The following is a 16,849-nucleotide window of genomic DNA, read 5'->3' as shown; positions in this document are numbered from 1 at the left end:
GACTACAGGCACCCTTCACCACGCCTGGCTAATTTTTGTATTTATTCAAGGGACAAAGCTTTGCCATGTTGCCCAGGCTGGTCTCGAACTCCTGAGCTCAAGCAATCGGCTCACTTCAGTCTCCCAAAGTTCTTGGATTGCAGGTGAGAGCCATCATGCCTGGCCCTTTGCAGCAGTCTTTTGAAGAAGGCATTATTCTCCCCCTCCCATTTTCTCATCTTTGGGGATGAGAAAATGGGTCCTCAAAGAATTCACACAGCTAGCGTCAGGGCCTAGGCTCTATCTGACTTGTATTTGTTTTCAAGTACAGAGTTATTTCCACCATACTCCACTGCTTCGCCATAAGGAGGTAGGATTTGTGCATAACTGGTATGAGAAATTTGCCACGGTCAATGTGTATGTCTACTCAGTTCTCTGGAATCTGCTTTTCTGTCCTTGACTGGGACTCCAGACACAGTTCTAGATGCCCTGTGCCACTGGCATAATAACCATGTAATTTCCTTAATATGTCTAACCTTGATTTTGACTGTGGTCTCTTGGTTCATGTTCCTTTCTCGCTGCTGTTATGCTGTTATTGCTCAGTTCGCTCACTCTTTGTCTTGCTGATCCACAAGTTTTGGTGGTGATTTTCCTGAGTTTTCTGGATTGCAACCTCACTCTCTTTAGAGCCCTGCTACTGAAGCAGGATTGGAGGACTGCAAGCATGGCATCATTTGGGAACTTGTTAGAAATGAAGCATTTTAGATCTCTTCTCAGAGCCATCGAATCAGAATCTGCCTCTGAACAAGACCTCTGGCATGATTCATATGCCCATTAATACTTGCAAAGCACCACCCTTCTTATGACTTCTTTCTCAGGCATCCTGGGGTATGTCTCCTTATTGCTGTAGCTATCCTGCTTTCCCATTGGATCAATTGAAGTCAATCAGAAATCTTGACAGTTCCTTGCACCTTTGACATCACCTGATTCTAGAGACTGTGGCTGCCTTACTTATCCCTAGACTCTACTTGGCTGCCATATTTATTTGGATGACATTGACAATAGTGTGTGTATATGTGTGCATGCATGTGTAGAAGAAAGTATCTTGTTGAAGAGTGTATTTCCATCAAGATGGTAGGTATATGAACTGAATGTTAGAAGTTACAAAGGATTTTAAAAAGATGGAGTTTGAGAACAGAAAATCAAGAAAAAAGTATCTTATAATAATCACCAACGAAATTAGGCATTTCTTGGTGACAACAAATGTGGTAATGTTTCACATAAATTTCTCTCATCTAATCCTCACAAAGCTCTACAAATTAGGTTTATTATTATCCCCCTTTTACAAATAAGGAAACGGAAGTACAAAGATGTTAATTAACTTTGCCCAAGACCACAACCCAAGTAAATGGCAGAGCAGGCCTTTGATGCTAGGCAGTGTGGATAGCACACCTACGCTCTTAACCACATGGCTACCTGTGGAATCAATGTGAGAAAATAACTATAGGCATGAGAAAAAGGAGTCCAATTCACTGCACCATGAATAGTCCAGATTAGTTAGAACCTAATATATAAGAAGAAAGTAATGGAAAGAAGGGACAGATACATACAAAATTTCAATATAAAGAAGTGTCTAGGGAAGAAATCTGGTGAAGGGTTGCAAGAGTTTGCTAAAGGTTGTTAACTTGATGCTTCATTTACAAAATAAACACTCTGTTTATACTTAGTGTATTACATTTGAGGTGGATTTGTAGCGGTGGTAGGGGCAGGCAAGGGCCAATGAATAACGTGTAGGAAAACGTGCAAAGCTAGCTAGATCTTGTCATTGCCAAATCTGGAGAATTCAGCTAAAGAAGTGCATGCATGGTCTCAAATGTGGACCTGCATAAAGATAATATAGCTAATAAAAGATCTGTATGCAAAGGAGATTGGGGAAAGAATAGTGAAGGGTCATGAGATGCAGGGAGGGGAGTTGGGGAGTGAATTAATAGGTAATAGGACCTCAGCTAGAGCACAGGCCCCCAGTTTACAAAGGAAGAGATGGCAAAAACCTTTACCTCATTATTGGCATGGGCATAGAGGAGTGGGAATACTTAACCAATATTTTGAATCTCAGTGGCTAGAAGTTTGATAGAAGGACTGAATTAGACTAATAGAAATGAGAGATCTAGCCTCTATTTAATCGCTTGAGGGGAAGGAGATCTCTCTAGTTTGCCTGGCATTCTGTTCTAACATGGAATAATTAAAGTTATTATTGATGAAGGAACTAAAGTTGGCATTAGTGAAACAACTAATCTTGGGATACTGGGGTCATGTTGCTTCAGAAGTATTTTTCCATTATGACATATCCGTTATAATAATGAAAATGTTGCTGTTATTACAATCAGAATAAATTTTTATCTTTTAAATAACTGAGAAATCTTTATTTAAACAAACAAAAACAATTTAGTGAAATGAGTGCTTATAATAATACGTAAAATTTTATATCAGAAACTTGAATGAAAAATAACAATTAGATGAGAGAAAAAAAGTTCTCGAGGCGGGGTGGAAGAGAGTAGCATGTGTGAACACCTTGGGATGATAGTGAACAGGCGGTGTATTTGAGGAAATGTGAGTAGTTTAGATCGGATAGAGTGGGGTGGATGGGGTGGGCAAGATTCTGCAAGACCTAGTGAGCCAGATCCTATTTTTTTCTTTTTTTTTTTTTACTTAAGGGAAAGACCATTATTTACCACAGTTCATATTGCTACTTACAATCTGCTGGCCAGAACTCAACACTCCTCCCCCCAACTACAAGGGTTCTGGAGAGTGTAAGTCTTCCATGTGGCCAGGAAGAAGAGAACCAGACACTGGTGAGCATTAGTAATAGCTACTCCAGACTTCCACTGCTCTTAACTTCAAGTTATTGCAATCTGGCTGTTAGGCTCCCTTTACACACCTGCTACAGGTTGTCCCATCAAACATCTTACTGGAAAGGGTCACACTTAAGTATCTTACTGATATTGAATAAATAATAGTATATTTAACAAATCTAATCTTAATTTATATTTAATAAATAGCATATAAAAATTATATATGCTATTTGTCTTATATATAAATTATATATATAAATAGCATATATAAATTTATATATAAATATATAAAATATACATACAATATATAAAAATATAAAACATTAAAAAATATGTAAAAAATATATAAAATATATAAAATATTATATATAACTATATATTATATATAAATATATAAAAATATTTTATATAAATATATATTTATATAAAAATATATAAAATATTTATATAAAATATTATATATGTATAAATAGCATATATAAATTTATATATATACATTATATATAAATAGCATATAAATTATATATGCTATTTGTCTTATCTATTTTAATATTATTTCTTATATTATTTATCATATATTTTATATCTTATCACCTTTTGTTTTTACTCTAATCCAAGAGTGGTAAAAAAAAGCCACCTGTTTAACATAATATCCACAATGAAAGAAATCAGCAAAGTTACTATTTCAGGAAATCTACATCTACACGTTAGTTTATTATATGTTCTGAAAAGTCATGCAGTAAACTAAGTGTCTGCAATTTATTTGGCTACAGAATCTTTTTTTTTTGAACATAACACCCTAACATCCAACTAAACTAGTGCTCCTTAGAAAACTCTTTGGAAAATAAAGATGTCCTAATCTTTCTCCTCTTCTCTTCCACAACTCTTGTTGCTCTCTTTAAAGTTCTCATTCTGTTGCTGAGAACCACCATAATAGACTCTTCATGGGTCTTCTGCTTTTATTCCTCCTGCCCAACCCAGTTTTATGTGTTCAAAATGGCTGTCCTTCTTGAACAAAATCTAATTATAAATCTGTCTTTTCAAAACCAACTTATGATGCTCCAGAATCAGGTGCAAACTCATTTGCTTGGCACGAAAGACCCTCCTTCTGCTTTTTAGCCCTAGGTCCTGACATCTTCATGTAAAAGCTCTGCAGCAGCAGCATGGAATTTCCAGTGCTCCCTAAACATACCAAGTCCTTTCATTTTTCCCATGGCTTTTTTTTTTCGCCTGAAAAACTCTCTTTTTTCTTTACTTGGAAATAAGATTATTAACCTTTAGGATTCTTCTTAAATATAACTATCTGAAATCTTTCTGTACTTCCTTGCCAGATTTTTCTCCCGAGTACACTTCATATTCTAATCTTCCAACCCTACTTTCCATTTTAACTTTATTAGGTTGAAACTTTCCAATCAATCTAGTAGACTATCCAAGCTGGCTTAGGACGCACAGCTGGGAAGGCATCAGCTGTGGACCTGTAGAAGCCAGATACTCTGCAGCCTGTGTTTGCTAAGACTGGTTACATCTCTATCTAAATTAAGAACAGGGACTTTTGTGTGTCCTTTACATTTTGTCAGTTAATCAGCTCCTAAGCAAGTTTAATTACTCCTTTCCCCTACCCCCACATCACCCAGTGACAATTAAAAGTGATCATAATTGTGCTTTGTGCCTGTCCTATATCCATTCACCCTTTTTCTGATCACAGTGTTCTGGCTTTTCCTTCTGGGGAATCCCTTTCCCTAACACTCACCTCTGGAGTTAGGAAGTGTTGACTCCATCCACACCTTCAAGATTGGGTTCATGACCCAGAACTATTCAATCAGATTATTTTATTCTTTTGGCCATAGTGATTGGCTGAGGGATTAGTATGTGAAGAAAGTTATACTAATGAGATTTAATTTTTTAACTTTTACAAGAACTATTGGGGAAGAGGATCTTTTTCCTCAGGAGTTGCTAAGTTGGTCAAGCGCATGTCTGTAGTTACAGGGCCCCAGTTCATGGAGAGCGCATTTGAGTAGGAAGACAACAGTGTGGACCAAAGGGACTAGAGATGGAGATCTGTTTCTGATGCCATTTGAATATCTTCACCCAACTTCATTTGGAACTTTTTTTTTTTTTTTTCTTTTTGAGACAGAGTTTCACTCGTTGCTCAGGCTGGAGTGCAATGGCACAATCTCGGCTCACTGCAACCTCTGCCTCCTGGGTTCAAGCAATTCTCCTGCCTCAGCCTCCTGAGTAGCTGGGATTACAGGCATGCACCACCACACCTGGCTAATTCTGTATTTTTAGTAGAAATGGGGTTTCTCCATGTTGGTCAGGCTGGTCTTGAACTCCCGACCTCAGGTGATCTGCCCGCCTCGGCCTCCCAAAGTGCTGAGATTACAGGTTTGAGCCACCATGTCCGGCTCATTTGGAAATTTTAATTGTGTGGTCCAATTATTTTTTTTCTTAAGCGTGATTGGTTCACTTAACATTTAAAAAGTCTTGATAATAAAAAAGTTATTTGTTTGCATATGACTGTCAAGTAATTGTTTCCTCATTTCTACGGCTATGGCATATTATACTAGGTACTCTTGTCTCCTTATGTGAATCACTTTTAGGGTCACTGAGCCTCTAGCCTAAAGCAAGCATGAACTTTTCCCAAAAATATTATTGGTTTCTAAGAATTCCATCAAGTTCTTTTTTTTTTTTTTTTTTTTCCTGGAGTCAGACAAATGGATTGTAAACTTCATTTGGAATAATATGCAAGTGAGAATAGCCAGGAAAACTCCAGAGAGGAAAGGGGGAGGGTGGCATCCCCAGCAGATGTTAAAATCTATAATAAAATTTCTATAATTAAAAGTGTCTTAAACAGCATGTGGAAAAGCAGACTGACTGATGGGATAGGATAGAAAATCAGAAGTAAATCCAAATTAATTCCTAAATGTAGTTTATAATAAAGATGATATGTTAGTTTCCTATTGCTGCCATAACAAATTACCACAAATGTAGTGACTCAAAGCAGCACAGATTTACCAGTCTTACAGTGTTGCAGGTCAGAACTCTGCAACAGTCTTCAGTGGATTAAAATCAAGGTGTCTGGAGGGCTACGTTTTTTCTAGAAGTTCTAAGGGAGAATCCATTTTCTTGCTTTTCATAGTCTCTATAGGCCTCCTGCATCTTATGGCTCATGGTCCCTTCCTTCAAAGGTGCTTCAAAGACAGCAGCATCTGCAACTCTTCCTTGAACCCGGCCTCCTCCTCTGCCTCCCTCTTTAATTTCAAAGGCACCTATGATTACATTGAGCCCACCTGGATAATCCTTAATGTCAGCTGATTAACAAATTTTATTCCATTTGCACCTTTAATTTCCCCTTGCCATGTAAACATACTCATAGGTTCCGTAAATTAGGGCATAAACATCTTTGGAAGGCCATTATTTTGTATACCACAGATGACATCTCAAATGATAAAAGAAAGGTGAACTTGTAAGATAAGTGATGTCCAAATAACTAGTTAGTTTATAGAAAAAGATAAAATTGGATTAATTCCTCAAACCATATACAAAGATAACTTGTACAAGTATAAGAGATTTAAATGTAAAAATATAAAGCTATACAAAAATAAGAGGAAATATGGGTGAATTTCTCTATAAATAGAAGTGGGTAAGACTTTTGTAACTAAGACTCTAAATCCAAAAGCAATAAAGGTAAATTATATATGTGTATATATGTGCATGTATATATATGTGTGTGTATATATGTGCATATATATGCCTATGTATGTGTCTCTGTGTGTATATAAATATATACACACATATACACACACATATATATACATATACACACACATAAACACATAGATAAATTTTTTGCAAATCAAGACACATGACAACTGAAGGAAACATTTGCAGTTAATCTCGCAAACATTTCTGGTATTTAAATAACTAGAGAAAGAAAAGATCAATAAAAATGAGCTAGATAAATGGAAACTTCAAAAATATGCAATGTATATTGCATTTAAACCTATGGAATAAAGATAAAACTGGCTCATAGTAAGAGAAACGCAAATAAAAACTAACCAAGATACAATTTCTCACCTATTTAATGGGCAAAAATCCAAAAGTTTGCCAATAGGCCCTATTAGCATGGCTGTGGGAAAATAGGTACTGTCATACACTGCAAATGTGAATGCAAAATGGTACAACGCCTATGGCAGAAAGTTTGGAGATACAGTAATGTACCCCATAATGACATTTTGATCAACAACAAACTGCCTATATAACAGTGGTCCCATAAGATTACAATGGAACTGAAAAATTCCTATTGCCTGGTGACATCATAGCTGTCGTAACATTGTAGCTCGATTACTTAATATTTAAAAATAAATTTTGTGTACCCTAAGTGTACGATGTCTTTAGTCTACAGTAGTGTATACAGTAATGTCTTAGGCCTTTGCATTCACTCACCACTCACTTAGTGACTCAGTCAGAGCAACTTTCAGTCCTGCAGGCTCCATTCTTGGTAAGTGCTCTATACAAGTGTACCATTTTTCAATCTTTTATACTGTATTTTTACTGTACCTGTCCTATGTTTACATACGTTTAGATACACAAATGCTTACCATTGTGTTACAATTGCCCACAGTATTTAGTATAGTAATATGATGTACAGTTATAAGGCCAGGATGAAAAGGCTATACTATATAGCCTATATAGGTAGTAGGCTATACCATCTAGGTTTGTATATGTGCACTCTGACATTCACACAATGACAAAATCACCTAATGGCACATTTCTTAGAACATATCCCTGTCATCGTGATGCATGACTGTATCTAACAAATTACATATGCATTTTGCCCTTTGATCTGGCAATTTCACTTCCAGGAATCAATTCCAAAGTTACACTAGCATAAATTGAAAAAGTCATTTGCCCAAGATCTTTATTGAAGGAAGTTTTATTCTAGCAAAAGACTGGAACTGCTGTAAGTGTAAGTCAATAGGGAACTGGTTGAGTAGACCATGTCACAGCCATCTAGTGGGGGTTTTATGCAGCTATAAAAAATGAGGAAAATCTCCCTATACTACTATAAATTTATGTCCAGGATATATTGTGAAGTGAGAAAAGCAAGGTGAGGAAAATGCGCTACATTTATCTTAGTATGCTATGCAAAATAAAACAATAAAGAAAAACACCCATAACATTAGAAAAATGGTTACTTCTAGAAAGTGGAAGGAATAGGGTAGAGGGAATAGGGATGCAAGCTAGATTTCCTTAAATACGCTAGATTGAGAAATTTGATTTTAAAACCACATAAATATTTCACAAAATTAAAAACTCAATTCAATTGAAAAACCTCTATCAATTAAAAAAAAACCACAAATGTATGTTCAGTTTGTGGTATAGCCACATGGTGAAGAAGTATTCTAAATGGTTTTAAAATCCAGTAACGTGACTGTAGTAATACTGTAGGTCACAGTGTAGGTGTTTTATTCTAACCCTATTGTGTGATAATCTGGAAACAGACAAATGAGTAGCTATGTGATGGCTTAATTCAGTTATCCCTGTGTCCTTGAGAGCCAGGATTGTCATCCTCTTAATAGGAGAAAGGAGACACAGAAATAAGATAGAAGAGGTTAAGTAAAAAACCTGTAGTCTTGAATTTAAATTGGAAGATATAGTAGGGATTTTGCTGTGATTTATCTTAAAAATAATTCCTAGCTTAGTCTAATGAAAAGGCCTAGAGACCATGGTTAACCAAAGAGTAATAAGCCCTCTAACACTCAGATTTTTATTCTGAAATACTATTTCCCACTAAAGCAAACCACAATTCCTGGGACAGGAAATGTACAAGATGAGTTTGAAATATTTTACCAAGGAGGCTATTAAACACTATTAAGGTAGTGTTAAGAAGATTCAGGAATCAATCTAAAGAAGATCCACTGGCAAAAGAGAAAACAATTCCAATTATACAAGAAAAACCATATATTCTAGAGTTGTTTGGGCAGTGTTTTATATATAAGACTATGTAAACTCTTAGTCATCATTTTTACAATTTCTTTTTACCTACTGATTTTTGTCTGATTATTATTTCAGTAACTGGACCTGTATCCACATATTACAATAAATGCAACTTTATAAAAAGATGAAGCAATCTGATTATCAATAAAGATGTAAGCTGCAATGACTTTAATACTAAATACATTTAAATCAATGGGTTCATAATAATACTTATCCAAAAAAAAAAAAAAAAAAGCTTACCATCAACAAAATGTACTAGCTTCAGAATGCTGGAGAACCAATTTATTCTTTTTAAAATTTAAAAGTTCGGAGAAGGATTAAGCATTTACCCTATGTTTCCTACATTGTACCATTAAGTAACCAAACGGAAAGCAAGGGAAAGTTTCTCATTATAGAAATGTTCTAAGAAATAAGTGAAGAAATGATAGAATTGCAATATTTTTCTCATTCTTCCCCAGCCCCAATGATCCCCATTAGGGGTCAAGACCATGGCATCAATTGCAACTTAGAAAATAAAAGAGAGACAACGTGCCTTCTGATGGAACAGTGCATCATCTCTAAGGTAGTCTTGCAAAAAAATACCAAATCTGAATCGGATTATGGCTAAGATTTAACAGTTGAGAGAAAAAATAGAGAACATGGGAACCTCCAAATGACACCACAGGGATGCAATTAGAAAAATCCCGACTGAGGGAACATTTAAAGATCTCAAAAGATCTAATGATTCAGTCTTTCTGACAAATAGGTATCAAGAGAATAAAATGAAGACGCCTATAAATTAAGATAGATTTATGGAACTTATCAATCACTCTTTGATGTGCTAAACTGGTAAATAAAGGGAAAGAATCAAGCATTTACCTTGTGTTTCCTATTCAAACTGGGATAATCAAAATAGAATTTCTTCTCCGAGTCCCTGAGAATGGGGCATGTATTTAATCAAATCACAAACTACGTTTATTAACCACGTAACTTATTCATCACACTTTGTTATTCTCTGGGATTTGTAGTTTCACAAACCAGTACCTGCCTTCTCATTCTCTTTTCCAGCCTGTATTTTGGACACTGAACCAACCGCATGGAGATTTATTTTTTAGCTGGTGAATCTTTCATTATGTAAATGCTAATGTATTATTAATGATAATAATAATGCTAATAATAATGTGACTAATTTCTTGAGTCTTCCTTATGTGCAAGGAACTGTGTATTGTGTCATTTACTAGCCCAGTGTTACTAATGTAGGCACTTTAGGATTCCCATCTTACAGATGAGGGAATCAAGCTTTAAAAATTTAGTAAATTGCTTGTGAGCATACAGCCAATATCAAGCTAGAAACGTGCACCTGAGAACATGATTCCCTGTCCAGGGCTGTTACTTTCACCAACTACTTAATCTGACATAAATCTAAAGGAAGAGATTGCCTTTTTGGTTAAATGTTCTCTGACACTATAAATACAGTTAAAGGCTCTTAAGAGGCTCTATAGCTTCTAAGATGAATAACATGAATTGAAAATACAATGAAAAGTGTACCCCTTTTGTAGCTGGGGTATTCTTGCCTTTGCATCTGGACTGGAGTTCTGCTTTAAATGGGTTGCCATTTCAGGATTGCTTTAGGGATCAATGATAGTAAAGAGGAATGTTTTAGTCTAATAATATTAACCTGAATATATAAAATGTGCTATCTAGGGACAAAATGTACTTTTGCATTAGAGAATAAGAAAGGAAAAAAATTAAAAACTAGAGCAGAGAGGTAGAAAGGTGAAGAGGAAAATAGGTTATGGAAATGAGGAGTCAGATTGGGAAATAAGCTTGATGAATAATTAGTGAGAGGGCAATGGGGTAGGTGTAAGGCTGGGCTCACTTTGCAACCTGCATGCTGCGTGGAACCTGGAAAACCACTACATACTGTATAAAGTTTTCTTTTTTTTGTCTTTAATGACAACAAGTTAAACACTACTAATGTCTCATAGAAGCCTGGGAGGCTACTGCATAGATGAGGTAATGACATTTATCTTACACCTGCTCAGCATACAACTTCTGGGTTTTGGCATTCAGTTAAGATTCACTTGGAAGCATATGGATGATACTGGCAATTATCTCACACTCTATTCAGGATGCAGTAGAATTTAGCAATGTTGTATCAAGATCCTATCATGGAATGTGACTTACTATTCTCACAAAACGAGAATGGTTTGAAACCTTTGACCTCCAAGAGCCATTCTTGAATCTATGATCCAGCTAGCTCCAGGAAGATGACTGGAAAATAGATTCTTAGGTTGTGTTTCAAAATACCAAAATGTACTTTGGGCATGATTTTTATTTTTCTTTTAATAAAATTAAATATTAAATATTATATTTAATGTATTAAATACATAATAATAATAAGCTAATGATGAAAGTATTTTGAGCATGAAAAGTACCATCTCAGGTAGACTGTAAGGTATGAATAAGAATGCCCAAGAGTAGGCTGGGATGATTGATTCAAGACTCAAACAATTTTAATTTAAATCCTCCTTGTCACAGGTTCACATAAATCAATGTCCCTGGGTCCTACTACTCTGTCTTACATTCTAGTACTTTCTAGTATCTTTAGCTATTTATCTGACTTTGCTTAAAAATTCATAGCACAGAGATCAGAGGGTTACATTTCTCTCACCTCTGTATACTACTCCTTTCCCAGTAATTCTGCATTCGTTAAAGGCTGATGTGCTTCTTAACACAAAGGGACTTGATTTATTCTGAGCCTTGAACTCTCCCTGAGGAAAAAAAGAATGATGAACGGCATTCTGAAATATTTTGATTAGTTGTGGATTAGATGCTGGTTTGTGTAACTTGTTTATGAAACTAAATCCTAGAGGGAAAAAAAAGTGAGCTGAATATGTTAGGTGCTTAATAGACGTAGTTTGTCAATGGGAACATCCGGACATAAAGATGGAAATAATGGACTGAGGACTCCAAAAGGGGGTCAGTGGGAAGGGGGTGAGGATTGCAAAATTACCTATTGGTCACCATGTTCAATATTTGGGTAATGGGTACACTAGAAGTCTAATCCCTACCAGTATGCAATACCATGTAACAAACATTCATATATACCCCCTGAATCTTAAATACAATAAAAATTTTAAAAATGTAGTTTGTGATATGATGAAATATATTCTCTATTCTCAGACTTCCTCCTCTAAACACACAAAGTTCAACCCAGGCAGTCACTGTTTTTATTTTGGCTCTGAATTAAGCCTTGACTACTTTAACTGGCATGTTCTGCAGAATAACAGGGCCACACCCTGAGGTCCTGCAGCCCCTTACAGTATAGGATTTCCTCTCTGCAAGGCCAAAAAGTCACTGCATTTGCTATTGTGATGGCTTATTATATTAAGAACTCTCCACCCTGTAAACAAGGCAATCTAAAATATATTGACGCAAATTATAAACAAAAGTAATCCTGTATAAATGTTTCAGACAGTGCCTTAAAGGGATCTATGTTTATTTGTGAAGCTGAACTTGATATTTATACAGAGCCTTTACTTTTTTGTTGTTGTTGTTTTCAGGTTTCTTCAGTTAATGCATAAACCTTCCTGACTCTCATAAACTGTTGTTCTGAACACCATGTTTTCTTCCTTCCTACCTGTGTTATAAACAATATAAATTTTACCAACTCATCCATGTTTTAAACCTGAGCTGTCTAATATGCTAGCCACTAGCTACATCTGGCTACTGAATACTCAAAATGAGGCTAGCATGAATTGTGATGTGCTCTAAGTGTAAAATACACACTGTATTAGTCAGGGGCCTCTAGAGGGGCAGAACTAATAGGATAGATGTACATATCAAAGGGCGTTTATTAAGGAGAATTGACTCACTTGATCACAAGGTGAAGTTCCACGATAGGCTGTCAGCAAGCTGAGGAGCAAGGAAGCCAGTAGTATCTCAGTCCAAGTCCCAAAACTTCAAAAATAAGGAAGCCAACAGTGCAGCCTTTAGTCTGTGGCAAACCACTGGTGTAAGTCCAAGAGTCAAAAAGCTGAAGAATTTGGAGTCAGATGTTTGAGAGCAAGAAGCATCTAGCACAGGAGAAAGATGAAGGCCGGGAAGACTCAGCAAGTCTGCTCTTCCACCTTCTCCTGCCTGCTTTATTTTAGCCACGCTGGCAGCTGATTAGGTGGTGCCCAGCCAGATTGAGGGTGAGTCTGCCTATCAGTCCACTGACTCAAATGTTAATCTCCTTTGGCAACACCCTCATAGACACACCCAGGATCAACACTTTGCTTTCTTCAATCCATTCAAGTTGACATTCAATATTAACCATCACACACACTGAATTTCAGACTCAGTACAACAAAAGGTTATAAAAATGTCATTAATATTTTTATATTGATTACATGTTTCAATGACGTTTGAAATACATCAAATTAAATAAAACATTAAGTTAATTTCAGTGGTTTCTTTTTCTTTCAAAAATATTGCTACTTGAATATTTTAAGTTAAATATGTGGCTCACATTATATTTCCATTAGAAAAAATTTCATGAACAATACAGATCATTACCAATGATATGTCATGTCTGGAGTACAGAGTTAACAATCAAATAATTTAATGACTATTCTGTCAATAGTTTTTAGGAATAAAACACTTTTTTTTGAGACAGACTCTCACTCTGTCGCCCAGGCTGGAGTTCAAGGTGTGATCTTGACTCACTGCAACATCTGCCTCCTGGGTTTAAGCGATTCTCCTGCCGCAGCCTCTCAAGTAGCTGGAATTACAGGTCTTTGAACCAAACAGTGCTACATATCTTCTTTCTGGCACACAGACAGACTACACAGAGAGCGCTAGTAAGTCCCAGTGGACTCTTACTGTAACCTGAGATAGAGCTAGTAAGTCCATTGGGAGCACGTGACTGAGTTCTTACCAATGGAAATGTGGAGAGAAGTGACGTTTCTTTTCCAGTCCAAGGTTGCTGAAGGGAGAATAGGAGTTTTCCACATTTTCTCTCTCTTTTCTATGTGGTTGAAAATAAATTCAGAAACAGTTCAGAAATGGGAGTTGCCCAGATCCCTAAAATACCAGGAGGAGAAAATTACCAAACAGAGCCACCTAACCTGCATCAGATTGTGACACGAATACAAAATTAATTTTTGTTTTATTAACACCCCCAAAACTTTGGCAATTCTCTTTGTGGCCATTAACATATCCAGGCAACCAATACTAACAAACAAAGACCAAAATAGAATTATAATACCAAAATTGAAATTGGGAGAAAGTAATTTAGGTGTTCTAAGGTCCTTGTTTTATTCAGATAGGCAATAAAAATACTGATTGCCTTTAGACTTTGATAAGTGAAGTATTTTAAAGTTTCTAGAATATAAATAGAATGCATGACTTCCAAAGTAACACAAAGAAAAAAATTAAATGTCACATGAGTACTCAGTTTATCTAAAAGAAAAGAGATGAAAATGCAAACATAGCAAATGCAGGACAAATACACAGTATAAAATTGATGGTAGAAATCATTAAAATATATTAGCTATTTTTAAAATGCTCAAGCTAAATACAAAGATGGTTAATCTGCATTAAAAAATTTCCAGTATATACTATAAAGGTGAGAGCTCTCAAACAAAAGGATCTAGAAAATTTGAGATTAACAGAATGAAAGTTGGAATCAAAATAATTAAAAATAAATAAGAATAGAAGAAAGTTATGTAGCTTTTTTATATCAGAAAAATATATTTTAAGGCACAAACATTACTAGAAAAAAAGAATATCACTATAAATTGAAAAAGATTTCAATTTTCCAGGGAGATGTTAACATTCAAAGCTGATGTGTTATAAATAACAGAGTCTCAAAACAAATTTAAGATATTGTACCACTACAATGTGAAATAGATAAATTACTCACTATAGAGTAAATGATAAAGTTCAGTAATGATTGATTGAGGGAAATACAAAAGTAAGGCTACATATGAACATCACAATTACTGCATTTGATCTAATAGAAATACATTCAATACTACATGTAAAAACTGAAAACTGAAAGTTCTTTCTACTGCACTTGGGACGTTTATTGAAATTGATGCCTATTGGGTCCTGATAAAAGCTTAAATAAATTTCAAAGGATTAGTCTACATGGGCCAACTTTCTTAGTAAACTGCAATCAAATTCAAAAGTAAGAGAATACATATAGAACTGTGTCAAATATTTGAATATTAGGAAACTCACTTTAAATTGGACATGGGACAAAAAGTGAAAATGGAAATTAGTAAATATTTAGAACTGAGTGGTTATGAACATATTATCTATTAGCCTTGTGGAATACAATTAATGCAGTACTCAGATAAAATGTTATGATATGGTTTGGCTCTGTGTCCACCCCCTAAATCTCATGTCGAATTGTAAGCCCCACATGTGAAGGGAGAGACCTGGTGGGAGGTGACTGGATCATGGGGGTGGTCTCCCTCATGTTGTTCTTGTGATAGTGAGTGAGTTCTCACGAGATCTAACTGTTTAAAAGTGGTACTTTTCCCTTTGCTTTCTGTCTCTCCTGCTGCCATGTGAGACATGCCTTGCCTCCCCTTCATCTTCTGCCATGATTGTAAATTCCATGAGGCCTCCCAGCCATGCTGAACTGCGAGCCAATTAAATCTCTTTTCTTTATAATTCACCCAGTCTCAAGCAGTTCCTTATAGCAGTGTGAAAATGGACTAATTTGTAGTCCTGTTGTAACTCTAATTTCTTTTATTAGGAAAAAAGATGTGAAAATTGATGAACTAAGCATCTCTTTCAGTCAGTTTTGCTACAGTAACATACCACTATGAATCTCAGTGTCTCACACTGACAGAAATGTATTTCCTTTTCACATTACATGTAGATGTGAATCGCATACTGCTCTGCCCCAGTGTTGTTCTGCCCTGCAGCTTGCTTCATGTGTTTTATCATTCCAAGACCCAGGTTGAAGGAACTACTGTGGGGACCAATCTATTCTTGTTCCTAAGGGTAGGGTGAAGAACAAGATAGGTGTTGGAAACTCATTTGTACCTTAAAGCTTCTCCCCAGAACTGGAACATTGTCCAGTCTATGCCCAATCTCAAGGTCAATGGATTGAGGTGTGTTCCAAGGAAATATACTACTGTCTGCTATCTTAATAAAAAAATAAGTTTCTTTGTTTCTACAATCAAAATGTATTCACTCCCTCCCCTAATGAAGAAATCCTAACATCAGATTCAAGGTCAATACCTAGGGTCTCATGATAGTGTCTCCATTGAGTGAAGATCTAGAGATCTAACACATAAAAAGGCACTGCCTTCAAATACAGAATCCTGGGACAGTGAACAATTACTACAAAAACTACTCCCATTGGAAAGAGGATAAGAAATGTTATGTGATTAGGCCTTTATTTTGCCCAGTCTATGGTATTCCATGGTGCCAAGCACTTCTCTCCAGAAGAGTTATTTTCTATTTTCCTCCTTGGCCACATCTCAGAAGGGTATTGAATAATATGCATCTTTGGGGGCTGAGCAGCTTTCTTCTAGAAAGCTGGAAGCCCAAAAGTTGTTTTATATTTTAACAGTTACAATCGGTTTTAACCCAGGCTATTGGAACTTTTGGCATTATAACTCTCTGAAAAACATGATTGTTTTTTCAACGAATTGATTTTAATCAGCTACATATGCAAATAGCTACACCTCTGTTATTTGGAAATGTGCCGTTCTTTCCAGACTTACTTATAAATAATGTGAGCTACCCAGCTTCAAGGAAACTGTTGGCATCTCTTTCTTCTAAGTCATTTTGCCCAACTGGCATAGTTTTCTAGGAATCATCTTAAACCATTCATAGTTTTAACAAAGGATATGAATGGCAATGTCCTTTATTTGGACATGTGTCTTAATCTGAGATTTTGTTGCTCAAAGCATTTATTTTCTACTAATTAAAAAAAATTATATTTTCCTATCCATCAGTCCCTAGAATCTGGTTACTCTAATTTCTGTTTCTTCCCTGCTTGCAAAGCAACCCATTCTTCTCTGAGCTCT

Source organism: Hylobates moloch, unplaced genomic scaffold, assembly GCF_009828535.3.
Source record: "Hylobates moloch isolate HMO894 unplaced genomic scaffold, HMol_V3 SCAFFOLD_12, whole genome shotgun sequence".
Lineage (NCBI taxonomy): Eukaryota > Metazoa > Chordata > Mammalia > Primates > Hylobatidae > Hylobates > Hylobates moloch.
This window is presented reverse-complemented; position numbering follows the sequence as displayed.